The sequence below is a fragment of the Hevea brasiliensis genome, chromosome 3 (assembly GCF_030052815.1).
Source record: "Hevea brasiliensis isolate MT/VB/25A 57/8 chromosome 3, ASM3005281v1, whole genome shotgun sequence".
Taxonomy (NCBI): Eukaryota; Viridiplantae; Streptophyta; class Magnoliopsida; order Malpighiales; family Euphorbiaceae; genus Hevea; species Hevea brasiliensis.
The window spans coordinates 32,163,258-32,179,264 of record NC_079495.1 but is presented as its reverse complement, the minus strand read 5'-3'; the positions used below and the strand labels follow the sequence as shown (position 1 = coordinate 32,179,264).

Here is a 16,007-nt window from a genome sequence, read left to right as displayed (position 1 = left end):
TTCTCATCATTTATAACTTTTCCACTTCTTAAAGTAATAGCTTGACACTGCTCTCTTGGATTTTTTGGTTGACTTGGAAGCTTTCCAAAAGACTTAGCACTTGAGGAGGATGCTTGTTGTGCAATCTGGTTTTCCAGCATTCTGTTGTGTGTTTGCATCTGTTCCAGCCTTGCTTTCACCTCTCTCATCTCCTCATCATGCTTATTTTGGTTAGCAAGTATCTGTTGCAATAAAGCTTCAGTGGTGGAATTTTGTTCTTGCTGTTTTGGTGGAGGGTTCATATTTTTCTGCTGAAAATTAGGCAGTGGTTGCCTATTTTGCTGATATGGAACTCCTTGTTGCTGTTGTGGTTGAAAATTCTGATTTTGAACTTGATTTTGCTGATTTCCCCATGAAAAGTTGGGATGATTCCTCCAATTTGGATTGTAAGTTTGAGAATAAGGATTCCCCATTTGCTTGTTTCCATAATTACCAACATATGCTGCTTGTTCTCCATAATCTACTCCACAGCTGGTTGTTTCCTCTGCATAAGCCACTTGTTGTGAACTTCCAGCTGATGATGATGAACTAACCAACATACTCAAATCTTCCATCTTCTTAGCAAGGACATTTGTAAGTGCATCAAACTTTGCATTAATCATGTTGAATGGGTCAAGATCATACATTCCAGCAGCTTGCCTCTTTTGAGTTGGAGCTGGTCCTCTTGGACTACTCCAAAGATGAGTATTCTTTGCAATTTTCTCCAATAGCTCATAAGCTTCATCTTCATGCTTAATAATAAATTCTCCTCCTGTTTGAGCATCAATAATCCCTCTGATTGCAGGAGTGACATTGGTGTAAAAATTTTGATTTATCATCCATTTTGGAATGGCATGATGTGGGCATAATCTCTCTAATTCCTTCCATCTCATCCATGACTCATAGAGAGTTTCATCTTCTCTTAGTCTGAAAGCTGTCATTTGATTCCTCAGCTCTTGAGTTTTTCCAGGTGGAAAATATTGTGCAAGAAATGCATCAGTGAGTTGCTCCCAATTTGTAATAGAGTTGTGAGGTAAAGAATCAAGCCAATCCAATGCTCTATCTTTCAAAGAGAATGGAAATAGCTTCAATCTTGCTGCATCATCAGACACTCCAGGTTGTTTTTGCATGTCGCAAATCATAGCAAACTTCTTCAGGTGTGTGTGTGGATTTTCAGAAGGGTGTCCTCCAAATTGAGAATTTTGAATCATTTGAAGAACTCCAAAATCCATCTTGTAACTATTTGCATCAATCCTTGGTCTTGCTATGCTCTCTCTCAAATCATCAAAACGTGGAAAAGCATGATCCATCATACTTCCCCTAGGCACGTTTGCATTAACAACTTCTTCTCCTTGGGCTTCATTTTCATTGTTTTGACCATTTCCAGCATTACCAACACCAATTCTAATTCTTTCATTAGCCATGTCTGCTTCAATTTCAATCTCTCTCAAAGCTTCCTTCCTTTTTCTGGTCTCTTTCTTGTTGGCTTTACAAAATTTCTCAATTTCAGGATTGAACAGTAAGGTTGTGTCACTTGAGCTTCTAGCTCTTCTCATAAAAGATTAAAAGTACCTGAAAAAGAACAAACAAACACAAAATTGAAAAGATAACAAAAATAAAACTATAATCAACTAAAATAATCAAGAATTCAATCTTAAACAAACAACTCCCCGGCAACGGCGCCAAAAACTTGATGCGTCCCAACCGCAAGTGCACGGGTCGTACAAGTAGTATAGAAAAATATCGATCCCACGAGGAGTCGTGTTAATGATTGAATTTTTGATATAAAAGTTGACTAAATCGAAGTATCTATGAAATTAAAGAAGTGAATTGATGAGTAATGGAGTATGAAATCTAAATGTGCAAAATTAATATTCTATTCAACAATGTATTAATTAAACTAAAATTGCATCAAATTGAAATAAGCAAGTTGAAATATGGAAAGATTAAAAATGGCAAGTAATTAAATTCGATTAGAAATTAACAATGGTAAAAAGGCGATTCCGGAGTTCAGGATTTCATATTCGAGCTATTTTGGGATTTTAAATTGGTTATCCAATCTTAAGAAACTTATGGGTTTTAAGGAGATTAATTCTTAAATCCTTTGAATTCCCTTTCGAGTGAGACAAAGAGTGCCTTAATCAATCTAATCCTACTTTCGTGGACTTAGAGTTAATTAAGACCTATTAAGTTCTTTAATTAATCTGTGAATCCTCTTAATCCTTAGCCTATTTCTAGGTCTAAGTTAATTAAGTCCAATTTCTTGATTATCTATCACAGGGCCTTCTCCTTTCGGTGCTTCAACCATGGATTAAGAACATCACTTAATGGGATCCTACACTAAGCATGTCATTAAGCACACAAGAAATGAATAAAACTCATTAAGACCACAAAATATGGATTACCCAATCAAAATCCACAAAATATCTCAAATATTACAACCCTTACTCCAGAATCAAAGGTAAACTACTCACTATCCATAATGCTTACAAGATATGATGAGTTTAAATGGAAATAAAGCTTTAATCTAAGCTAAGAAGTAAGGAATTAAACACTAGAAATGTAGAAAGTGTAAAGAAAGAAAGAAATCTGCAAATCTTGGTTGAAAATGGTGTGGAAGGTGAAGGTGACTCTTCAAATTCTGCTCAGCCCCTCCTTTTCTTTTCTGCTCCCTTGTCTTCTTTTTAAAATGGGAAAATGAGACTATTTATAGCATTTTTCTGATATGGAGCCCTAAAATGGTATGTTCTAGGAGGAATTATTTGAGGGAATCTCCTGCCAGCTCATTAATGAACTCTTCATGGGATCAGATAAGTGGATCGCATAAGTTATGCGCCCCTTATGCGATTACCGGTTCTGGGGTCACTTATGCGAAGCTGCATGACTTGGTGCATAGGTTATGCAGAATTTCGTGAATGTGCATAAGGGAGGCGAGAATGTGCATAAGCTATGCAATCTCCTTATGCACATTTCGGTTGGTTCTGGAACAGTGATTTTTCTCCTTATGCAGATCTGCATAGCTTATGCGGCAAGTTATGCACAATTTGATCAATGCATATTTCAGCTTGAAAACTTGTTTTTGACATCTTTGGCTGTAGAAGTCACTCCTCAATGGCAAAATTTCTCTTCAGTCCTTCAAAAACACTATTTTTCCTACAAAACAAAGTAAAAATTACAAATTAATCCAAAATCGACAATTATGAAAAACTAACTAATTTACCAATGAAATTAGCTAAAGATAACTAATAATAGAATAAAATGGCTATAAAATTAGACCTAAATGACTATGCAAAATGTATGCATCACCAGGTCACTATGGATTTTGTTAGTGGTCTACCTCTCACCCAGAAGAAGCATGATGCAGTACGGGTGATAATGGATAGATTGACGAAGTCAGCACATTTTCTGCTAGTTAGGACTGACTATTCACTGGAAAAGCTAGCAGAATTATGTATCAGTGAGATAGTTAGACTGCATGGAATCCCACATTCTATCATATTTGATCAAGACCCAAGGTTTACATCGAGATTCTGGAAAAAGTTACAAGAAGCCTTAGGCACACAACTCCGCTTTAGCACGGCTTTTCATCCTCATACGGATGGACAGTCAGAACGAGTAATCCAGGTAAACCTAAAAACTAATTGAATTTTCACAATTAATAAATTGAAATGATAGTAACAATGTACATTATGTAATAGATCCTGGAGGATATGTTGAGGAGTTGTGTCATTGAGTTTGAGGGGAGTTGGGATAGATACCTCCCACTGCTAGAATTTGCATATAATAATAGTTACCAAACTAGCATTCAAATGGCCTTGTATGAACCACTGTATGGGAGAAAGTGTAGAACCCCAGTATGTTGGACTGAATTGGGCGAAGATAAGCTGGTGGGACCAGACCTGGTAAAAAAGACTGAGGAGAAAGTAAAGATAATCAAAGCAAATTTGAAGGTTGCCTCAGATAGATAGAAATCTTATGCCGACTTGAAGAGAAAAGAGATAGAGTATGCAGTTGGCGACAAAGTGTTTCTCAAAGTCTCACTGTAGCAATTCTATACGTTCTACTGTTCCGGTGATCGGTGTTGGTTCGGACAACTAGAACGTCTGAAAAAATATTGAAACTAAAGTGAGGAACCATAATTAACTCAAATAATAAAATGAAAAATATAGGAAAAATTTTAAAAATAAAATACAACCAAGTTAAATGAGCTAGTGCCCTAACGATGGGTAACCCAGTGGGAAGTTGCGGTCCTCGCAACTAAGAGCCCTAAACCCAAGAGAAAATTCATAAAATAATTTTTGGGACTCCAGAGAAGAGTCATTGAGGATTCTATGGCATTAGAATGCTAAGAAAAGTCATAGAAAAATTTTTTAATCGGTACACACAATTTTAGCTCGTTAAGCCAAACGGAGGGCATTTTGGTCATTTTGTCTTTAGAGATGATTTTTGGCTAACTTGTCCAGTTAAATAAATAATTTATATGAAATAAAATATGAATAAATATTGTTAAAAAATTTTAATTGAAATTAAATAGACAAGAAAAGGATGAAAAATGAGAGAAATTAGACTTACGACATCATTATGATGTCATTATAATCCTTCCACCCAATTAAATGTTGACACATGGCACTAATTTATTTAAAAAGACTTAATGGGCAGAAAAAGTAAAGAAAAAAAATCAAAAGCTTCTTCAACCTTCTCCAAGCCGAACCACCTCTCTTCCATTACCCACCATTGTTAAGCTTACCAAAGCTTGATTTCTTTGGTTTTTCACCCATTAAAGCCTAAGTTCCCAACACAAAATCTTACTCTTTCATCTTAGTGAATCTTTTGGGAGCAAAATGAAGTAAAAAGGGAAGAGTTCTTACAAGCTTGGGATTAGCTCCATTAGAGGTTAGTGACTAAATTTGATCTTTTTCTTTCCATTCATGTTGGAGGAGTGAAAATGAGTGTAAATTTATAAAGAAACTTGATAAACATCATGTATATGCCCATTCCAAATTTTAGGCAGCCTTGAACTTAGTTGAGTTTTGAAGATTTCTTAGAATTAAAATGATATTGTGGCTACCTTTAACACTAATATATTGTTTAGGATAATGAAAGGAAAGTAAATACATAATCGGAGATAGTAGGGTTAGGGTTTGAGCATGAGATTGAGACTTTGATAATACTGGTGAAAGAAAGTTTTAATGGTCAATTAGTGACCATTTGGTTATGTGTGAATGAGAAATGAAGTGGGTTGTGTTGTGGGAATTGAAGTTAGAGTTGCTACCCTTGGTGACCTGAAGGACTGGGCATGAGTCCAACAGGTTTAGGCAGCAATAACTAGAGTTGTAGAGGTTCAATTGGTGCAAGGCCAATTGGACATGAAACTAGATACAAAATTTCACAACTTTGGTGAAGAAACCATGCCCAGAAAACCAAACCAAGTTGACCTAAAAATTGCCCTAATCCGGGTGACCTGCATTCTGCCTGGGCAAAATGACCAAATAAATAGTGTTTATTCATTTGGTCATAACTCAGTGTAGAAAGGTTCAATTGACCTAAAATTTTACCAAAAAATAGCTGAGACATATACCTACAACTTTAATGAAGAAACCTAACTCAAAATTTGACCATAACATGTTCAAAAGGTGACCTGCAATCACTATACAAAACACTGTAGATTTGGTCAGTCCAGAAAATCTGGGAAGTTAGCAATCCGGCTAGTCATGGTATTTAGGCCATAAATTGAGCTACAAAACTCCAAATGAAGTGATTCAAAAAACGAAATGTAACTAGACATAATAAGGAACAACTTTCATGTTGACAACTTTGCCAAATTCCCACAGCAAAAATGACTAATGGAACAGTGAATACAAGGCTTAAAATCTGAAAAGTTTAAACAACTAACATTAAGCTTAGAAATGGTATTGGCAACCAATACCAACACATTTTAGAATGCAAAATGTGGTATGTTGGGAGTATTAAAATCAATGTACCTATTGTCTATGCAAAAGTCAACATTTTTGTTGACTAATGAAATGAATAGTAACACCTAAACTTGAATTTCAGAATTGCACAATTTAAAAGTGTAACATGCCCTAGTATACCTAGCAAGATTGGTTTGGATAGGTTGGCATGCCAATAGGGTTCTGTTAGCAGTACTGCATATGGCTTCATGCCATTCTTTGTTTTATGGCCTCACGTGCCATTCTATGTTATAATAGCTTTTGGCTATGTCGATTGAGTTGTTATATTTGGGTTTTATCCCTGATAATTATTACAGCTTATTAGCTGTTCTGTTGCACACTAGGAGACACAATGTGACCGATGGTGTGATGGTCCGAGGTACTTGGTACGCAGTGCCAGTTTACCCGTTTATCCAGTCCAGTCGACTAGTATGGGTTACTCAAGCAATGAAAATAAATCTTATCAAATTTTAATCGAATAATACTGCAATAAATGCCAAATTAAGTCTACATAAAATGTAAACATACATTCTGCATATGCATTTTATTTTAGTTATTTTATTTTATATTGCAACCACTAAGCAGAATTGCTTAGCGCATCCCTTTTGTCACGCGCAGGTACTGGAGACATTATTGGGGAGTCCAGCAGACCTCATACCAGGTGAACTTTCAGATCTACGCACAGATTCTAGAGTCACCTCACATTTGCAGTGCATTGATAGGACATTAGGCTACTTTTGGTCTTTTGTATTTTGTAAACTTTTGTTATGTATATTTTAAACTCATGTAATTATGCTTTTGATGTAATTATTTATGAACCATGTTCAGTAATAAATTGAGTATTTCTTATTGAATTGAGTATGATATGAAATGAATTGAAATTTGAGATAATGAAGTCATTTGAGAAATTGTTGAAAATATATTGGTGGTTGACTGAGATTGTTATTATGATTATATTAGAAGTGTTTTTAACAGATTCAGAAGAACTGATTTTTCAATTTATAGCCGGTACTCTGCCGAATTTGCTATAAAATTTGCAAAAAATTCAGATTAATGAAAATTATAAATAAATGAACTAAAAAGGGTAAATTGTAATGAAAATATGATTTGGTGCTCTGGCACACTGTGTGGCATATCTTGCTTGGCTACACTATAAATGGGTAAGTGGTGTCACACTCAATATCCGTACATCCATACATATAGGTACAAAATACATCAAAAGGAAATTACAGGGGTATACCTACGATATATAGCCACAAGCAATACTAAAATGCTGCTTCCAAGTCTCTCACTCGACAACCTTCTCCTTTCCCTTACCTACGACAGCATAAAGAAGCTATCGCTGAGTATATCACTCAGTGGTGCACAACTAATAACTATAAAACTTAAGGTAAAACACAACTTGTCAAAGCATAATAAATCACATTTTTCTTAAGTATGAAAACTTCATAATAGTTCTAAGTCCATAAGGGCCATTTATTGGAATAACATTTCAAATGAGAAATCACACTTCATAAATCACAATTCACAAAGCATTAGTGTTGCCAACATCAACACATAGTTCAGGCCATGACACAAAATTTCACGATCAGTGCCGTGTTGCACACCACGACAAAGCAATCTCAACCTCACTAACCATTATTAATGAAGGAAGGGCTAGCTAGCTAATGAGTACTCATGTAGTCTTACCCCACTAACCGTTATTAATGGAAGACATAATCATATCAAATATCAAACCCCAAGTAGCTGTTACTACTGGGGAGTTTCGAAGGGATTGTCATGCTAACTGTGGCTTCAAAACAACTTTCAAGAGTTTCTAAATTAATAATCACATTGGCAAAACAATAACATATTCAAATTATCATAAAACTCATAAAAGGGGTGGCAACACACAAATTTCTCAAATGCAAGAGAAAAACCATACCTCATTCAAAATAAACTAATTTCAAATCAAACTCATTCAAATAAACTTATTCAAATCAATTTACAAAGTTAAAATAAAGAAAAAGGTTAGTTGTGCACAAACCTTTAATAATTCTCCTTCCTTGTTACCTACTTCTCCTTGTCTGTTCCAAGTTCTTTTTCTACTGAAAATACAAAAATAGAATACCTCAATACTAATCTCAATTGCTGCCAAGAACTCATTACATGAATGTCTAATGCACCCCAACTTAGCTTTATAAATTTTAGAAAATTTTGGTTTTGGATAGCTTGGTGCCCTAATTTTTGAACCTAATTTTTACCTAGTTTCGATCAAAATTTGGTGAGGTTTTCTTCATGAAAATTATTTTTCTGGGTCTTAATTTTCCATTTTGAATCGCCTAATTTGGAGCTATGTAGCTCAAGTTATGACCAAAACATAGTTACTGTTTACGTCACTATTCACCCTGCAGTTTCAGTTTTGGTAGATTTATCGATCCAATTTAGTTCAATAATTTGATCAAGTTAAGTCCATCATTTAGTCTAATGTTCTACATATGAAATGTTCTACTATGTCTTAGGTTTCCATCGGTTCAAGAATCGCCTAAATTAAAGTTTTCTAGGGAGAGTTATGGCCATGCAAATTTTACTGTTCATATGATCAATTTGCAGATTTGCAGATTTCTGCAGATTTGGTGATTCAAATTTGCTTAGCAATTTGATTGGGTTAAGTCCATAATTTGGCCTTAAGTCCTTCATATGAAATGTTCTACTATATTTTAAGTATCTATCAGTTCAAGAATCACCTAAATCGGAGTTTTCTAGAGAGAGTTATAGCCATGCAAACTTTATTGTTCATATGGTCAAATTCTGCAGGTTCCAAAATTTTGTCTCTAAGTTCAAGCCAAGTTTTAGGTAATTTCTGGGCAGTTTCTGGGTTGGTTCTCTTCATGAAAATTCTAGCCCTATACCTTAAGTTTCATTTCCAATTGGTTTCACACCAATTGGAGCTGTGTAGCTCAAGTTATGGGCTTCCAAACACACTAAATTTAGTGTGCAAAATTCTGCCCTAAGTTCAAATTTTCATTTCTCCACTTACTTCCATTAACCAACCTCAATTCACATTTACCTTACGCAAAATGACTATAATTTAACATTGACACATCAATGGCACTTCCTAGCACAAACTCCATAATTTTCAAATACAAAAGTTTGTAATTTTCCCTAATCCTACCATTTCATTACTTCCATTCATCAACCCAATGTCAATTTAAACTAAATAAACCTCAAATGACCATAATTTAATACTACACACACCAATTTCACTCTTTAGCACCAAAACCCAATTTTCCCATGAACCCTAATCTTCCATAATTCAATTTATGCAATCCCACGAAATCTTACTACTCCCAATCATGCATACTACTTCAATTTAACTTAGATTTATCATCAATTTAACTAAAATACATCAAAACCCTAATTTTTCCTAAGTTGGCCAAAACCCTAGTTTAGATTTCCATACATGTTTCCTTTCAACTTCTCATGTTATTTCATCACACCCATACTTGATTTAAAGCATACTTGGTAAATCAAGCATGAAAGAGAGAGCTTACCTCACTTGATGATTTTTCCCACTTCCAATCTCTTCCAAATCTTGTTCTTCTTCTAATCTCTTGCTCTACCAATTAGGTGGAAAACCCATGGAGGACAAGTGGGGAGATCATGGGTTGGGAGAGATTGTGAGTGGAAGAGTGAAGAAAGAAGAAATAAAAGAGAGGGAGAGGGAGAGAATATGGGGCGGCAATAATGGGAAAGAAAGGGAAGAAATGGCTTTTTAATTTGTCTTATCTTTTATATATATTTATTCCCAAAATTAGTTTATTTCAATTAAAAATTTTAATTGTGTCAAAAATGTTATAAAACTTATAATTGTATTTCCTTTCTTTTCATATTTACACTAAATTTTCCTCAACATTTCTTCATAACTCAATAATTTAATTTCATTTAATTTAATTAACATTTTGGTCAAAAGTCAACTCTTGAGGTGAATTGACTAAATGCCCCTCATCGTGTTATAATCCTTCTTTTTGATAATACCCATTAATTCCTTAGGCCTTTGGTTCACTTGAATTTTTATTGTGTCTATCTCAATTAATTTTGCATTTATTTTTAGTCCTCAAGGTGTCTTTGAATAGTACTAGTCGTGGACCAAAAATGGTACTATTCATAACTCAGAGGTTCGGGGTGTTACAATTCTCCCCTCCTTAAAAATAAATTTCGTCCTCGAAATTTACCTAGTTTCAGTCTCTAAGTAGTTATGGGTGGTGTCTCCTCATGTCCTCCTCACGCTCCCATGTAGCATCCTGGCCTGAATGATGGTTCCACAGCACTTTCACCAGAGGTATTTGCTTGTTCCTCAGCTGCTTCACCTCATATGCCAAGATCTTTATGGGCTCTTCGTCATATGTCAGGTTTGGATTCACCTCAATCTCCTCTACTAGCAAAATGTGAGAGTGGTCTGATCTGTACCTCTTTAACATGGAGACATGGAAGAAATTATGAATCTTTTCCAACTCGGGAGGTAATGCAAGTCTATATGCCAATGGACCCACTCTTTCTAGAACCTCATACGGCCCAATGAAGAGAGGACTTAGTTTCCCCTTTCTACCAAACCTCATGATCCTCTTTCATGGGGAAACATTCAAGAACACCTTATCACCCACACTATACCAAATATCTCTTCTTTTTAGGTCAATGTAGGACTTCTGTCTATCCGTTGCAACTTTGAGTCTGTCTCTAATGAGCTTAACCTTTTCTTCTGTCTGCTGCACTAATTTTAAGCCAATCAACTTCCTCTCGCCCACTTCATCCCAAAACAAGGGAGTTCTACACTTTCTGCCATAAAGTGCTTCGTATGGAGGCATCCCGATGCTTGACTGATAACTGTTTTTGTAGGCAAATTCAATTAAAGGCAAGTGTGTGTCCCAACTCCCTTCAAACTCAATCACACAGACCTAAAGCATATCCTCCAAAATCTGAATGATCCTTTCAGATTGGCTATCCTTCTGTGGATGGAATGTTATACTGAAGTTCAATCTAGTTCCTAGGGCTTTTTGGAGGCTACCCCAGAATCTAGAAGTCAGCCTTGGGTCTCTGTCTGACACAATAGACACTGGCACTCCATGTAACCTCACCACATCATCAATGTTCAGTTTGGCCAATCTTTCCAGGTTATAATCCATCCTTACTGGAAAAAAGTGTGCAGACTTAGTCAATCTATCAATAATAACCCAAACTGCATCATGACTCTTTTGTGTACGTGGGAGTCTTATCACGAAATCCATAGTAATTCTTTCCCATTTCCACTCGAGAATTGGCAATGGCTGTAGCAACCCTGCAGGCACTTGGTGCTCTGCCTTTACTTGCTGACAAGTTAGGCATTTGGAAACATATTCTGCAATGTCTTTCTTCATTTCTCTCCACTAATAGTGCTCTTTCACATTTTTATACATTTTGGTCCCACCAGGGTGCATTACAAAAGGTGAATCATGTGCTTCCTTTAAAATGGTTTGCCTCAGTTCAACATTCTCAGGAATGCACATTCTGCCCTTATATAACAATAAGCCCTCATCATTTACTGATAATTTTGGTTTCTTACCATCCCGAGCCTCTTCCATTAACTTCACACACTTATCATCCTTCTGTGTAACTGCTTTAATTTGTTTTGCCAGCATTGGCTTCACTTGCCAAGTAGCTACCATCTGCCCATCTTCATTAATCTCCAAATTAGCATGCAATGCCTTTAACTCATACACCATGGACAATGGAGAAACCCTCAAACTAGTCATAGTCTTGCGATTTAAAACATCAGCTATAATATTAGCATTTCCAGGCTGATAGTCTATCAAACAATCATAATCTTTTATCAGCTCTAACCATCTCCTCTGCCTCAAATTTAACTCCTTTTGTGTGCCCAAGTACTTCAAACTTTTATGATCTATGTATATATAACATCTCTCCCCATACAAGTAATGTCTCTAGGTCTTCAAGGCAAAGACAATGGCTGCCAGGTCCAAGTCATGTGTAGGATAATTCCTCTCATGTGGTTTAAGCTGGTGTGAAGCATAGGCAATGACGTTTCTATCTTGCTTCAACACACAGCCTAATCCGTTATGAGAAGCATCACTGTATATTGTGTACTCTTTACCTAAGGTGGGCAAGGTTAAGACTGGAGCTTTAGTTAAACGCCTCTTCAACTCATCAAAACTTTCTTGGCACCGATCGGTCCATTGAAATTTTACATCCTTCCTAAGTAGCTTGGTCAATGGAGATGCTAGCATAGAGAATCCCTTCACAAACCTTCGGTAATACCCGGCTATACCAAGGAAACTCTGAACTTTCGTGACATTTCTAGGTGGCTTCCAATTAAGAATGGCTTCTACTTTGCTAGGATCCACCTGGATACTCTCTACAGATACAATATGCCCCAAAATGTGAAGGAACGGAAGCGTGAAAAACACAAGATTATACCATTGAATTCAAAAATTTTCACCTAGGGTCACATGCACCATGCAAGATTTATTTTTATCTATTTAATTTCAATGATAAACAACATATTAAAACTCTTTTAATATGTTTTTGGATCTGTATTTGCCATTTAAGATTTTAAAATTAATCAGATTAATTTTAGAACCCTAGATTAAATCAAGAACGATTACACTAACCTCTTGATGTCTTTGCAATGTCTGCGCTTTGAGATTCGTCTTGAGGACACGGATGTTGTCCCTCTAGCTTGTCCACACCAAGAACACCTATGGCAGCCCTTGAACAGCTTCTAAAGCCTTTTCTATTAATTAGAAATTCAAGTTCTGCCTTTTAAGAGATTAGAGATGTAAACAGGACACTAGAAACAATTTCTAGTGTTCTTAATTCAAGAGATTGATGGCTAATCTCTTTGAATTGATGAGAGATGAAGAGAAATAGCTGGAGAGGCTCAAAGTGGCGTGACATATGAGAGGAGAGGCTGCTGGTTGTGTTTTCTTTTCATAACCCCACTTAAATAGCTAGGTTAACACATTAAACCCTAGCCACATGTCACCTTTTGATTAGCTCTAGGTTTAAGTGACCCAATCACATTGTGCCAAGTGTCAAACCTATATTTAATCTTGATTTTAATCATCTTACATGATTAAAAATATTTGGCAAGCTTATGTGTTATGCCATGTGTCACCATCTCATGGTGCCACGTGTCACACTGCAAAATGACCAAAATGCCCTCGTGTCTTAATTTTGAGTTCTTAACCCAAAATAATTATTTTCTTCTTCTAATTAATTTATATCAAATATAAATTAATTAATTAATCTCTATTAATTAATTTCTCATCAATTAAATTCATATTTAAACACTTTAAATACAAATTTAATTTATACTACACATCCAATAATCTAGATTTGGTTTCAAGTCATGCTAGGGACTTTGCAATTTTGTTGCAAACCAAATCTATTTAATTAATCAATTAAACTCTTTAATTAATTAATTAAATCATATTTAATTAGGTGATAACTTGTGTATGTGTGTGACTTACTAGGCTCATCACTAATTGGCAATGAGACATGATACCAACTCTTAATATCATCAGAACTCTTTCTTACCATAAATGATTTCTCTAAATCATTTTATGAACATCATAGACCATGGTTAACACCTAGCATAGCATGCCATGGCCACCCAATTAGTAATAAGATTTACCTTAAATGAACCTATAATCATATGTTACCATGCACTAGAATCTCTCTATTACAAAATCCCAACTCAAGCCGGAGTCATGGTTTATGTAATTCTGCATTTGCTATGTATATTTTGTTCTCTTTTATTTAGAGTTCTTTATTAAAAGATTTTTCTCATCGTAAACTCTTTTACGAATAAATCTATCTGTCTGGCCAGAACTTGAAACATCAAGAACAATTAAATGAACATAGGATTTTATCTCTATTTACTTAGAGGAACAGATTCCTTCTTGATCAACACCTACCTCCATATATAACTAGCAGAGCCAACACATGCCCATATACCCATACATAGTACAAGTATGAAAGCTATCAAACTCAAACTACCTATATACAAGATAAGCTGCTATCTCGTGTCTAAAGATTATATGCATCGATATGATTTATGACAAAACATTGACAAGAGTAAACTCCATGTGCTTGTCATAAGTGTCACTGGTTCGGCCTACTTATCATTTATAAGTGCCTATCATGTTTGTTATATGGCATGAGACTCACCATTCCATCTTATTTATATCTCATATAAATAACTTGGGAACAAACATGAATACAATCTTTCTGGATAAGTCATGTCCTTATTATGAAGTATCCTCGATTGTGAACCTATTTATGATACTTTGTGCTAGAAATATTGTCACTCATATTCTTAACAACTTAAGAATAATATTTCTAACAAAATATCAATGGACCTTTTCTATTACACATAAATATATTATGTAAACGGAAAAGTGGAAATGCCTTTTATTAATAAAATATATACAAGATACATACTAAATGATATGCTCTAGGGCATACTACTAACAAAATGTAATCTCCTTTAGCCAAAACTCACATTTTGACAGTTTAGCATACAACTGCTTCTCCCTTAAAGTCTGTAATACTATCCTCAAGTGCTTGTCGTGTTCCTCTGCATTCTTTGAGTACACCAAAATATCATCAATGAACACCACAACAAACTGGTCCAAATATGGCCTGAAGATAGTGTTCATCAGGCCCATAAAAGCAGCTAGAGCATTAGTCAACCTAAATGGCATTACCAAGAACTCATAATGGCCATACCGAGTCCTAAAGGTAGTTTTAAGAATACTTTGCTCCTGCACCCTCAACTGGTAGTAGCCCTATCGTAAGTCAATTTTGGAGAATACAGTTGCATCCTTCAACTAATCAAACAAATCATCGATCCGTGGCAAAGGATATCTATTCTTTATGGTCACCTTATTCAACTATCTGTAGTCTATGCATAGGCGGAGAGTACCATCCTTCTTCTTCACAAATAATACTGGTATTCCCCAAGGTGACACGCTAGGGCGAATGAAACCCTTATCTAACAATTCCTGCAATTGCACCTTCAACTCTTTCAACTCAGCAAGTGCCATCCTATAAGGAGTGATGGAGATTGGCTCCACACTAGGCATAGTCTCAATTTCAAACTGCACCTCTCTTTTCGGAAGCAATCCCAGCAATTCTTTTAGAAAGACATCCGAAAAATCCCATACCGTCGGAATATCTTTAAGATCTGGACTCCCCACCTGGTGTCTATCACATGAGCTAGATAAGCTTCACATCCCTTTCTAATCATCTTTCTAGCGAGTGCAACAGAAATGATATTGGATGGCAATAACTGCCTCTCCCCGTGTATCACTACGTTCGCATACTCGGGGAGACCAAAAGTGACTATCTTTAGTCTACAATCGATCATGGCATGATGCCTGGCTAACCAATCCATGCCCAAGATGATATCATAATCTTGAAAGGGCATGTCAATTAAGTCTGACAGGAATGTATGTCCTTGGATCACCAAAGGACAATCCTTATACAATTTGTTCACCCTAACCTCTTGCCCTAAGGGACTAGTCACTAGCACATCATAATCCATTTTCAAGCAAGGAATGGCAACAGAACATGCAATAGTAGCACTAGCATAAGAATGTGTAGAACTAGGGTCAAACAGCACATATACATCTCTAACAAAGATGGAGAAAGTACCAGCCACAACATCTGATGTCTCAGCTTTATTCCTCTGGCGCATGGTGTACACCCTGGCTAATGCACCACTCTGCTCTGGTTGGCTCGCTGTGCCTTGGCTGCCAGAAGTGTTACCTCTACCCCTGCCTCGACCTCTACTAGCTGTCTGTTGTTCTCTGGAAGCAAAACCTTGAACAGATCCCTCAGTGGTGGTAGGCGTCCCAGACTTGCGAGCACTAGTGCAATCTCTAACAAAATACCCACTCCCACCATAGTTGTAACAGGCTCCTATAGCCTTATAACATACTCCTCTATGAGTCCTACCACAAGTCTCACAAGCACAGGTAAGAAAGGAACCCCTAGATG

The 16,007-nt window shown here is 36.1% G+C and overlaps 1 non-coding gene across 1 annotated transcript; it reads left to right on the top strand.

The window, feature by feature from the left end:
• The first annotated feature begins 867 nt into the window (after window positions 1-867).
• LOC131178881 (small nucleolar RNA R71) lies at window positions 868-974 on the top strand. The gene has a single exon (XR_009147889.1). It is a non-coding gene; the product is annotated as a small nucleolar RNA R71 (small nucleolar RNA).
• The last annotated feature ends 15,033 nt before the right edge of the window (window positions 975-16,007 follow it).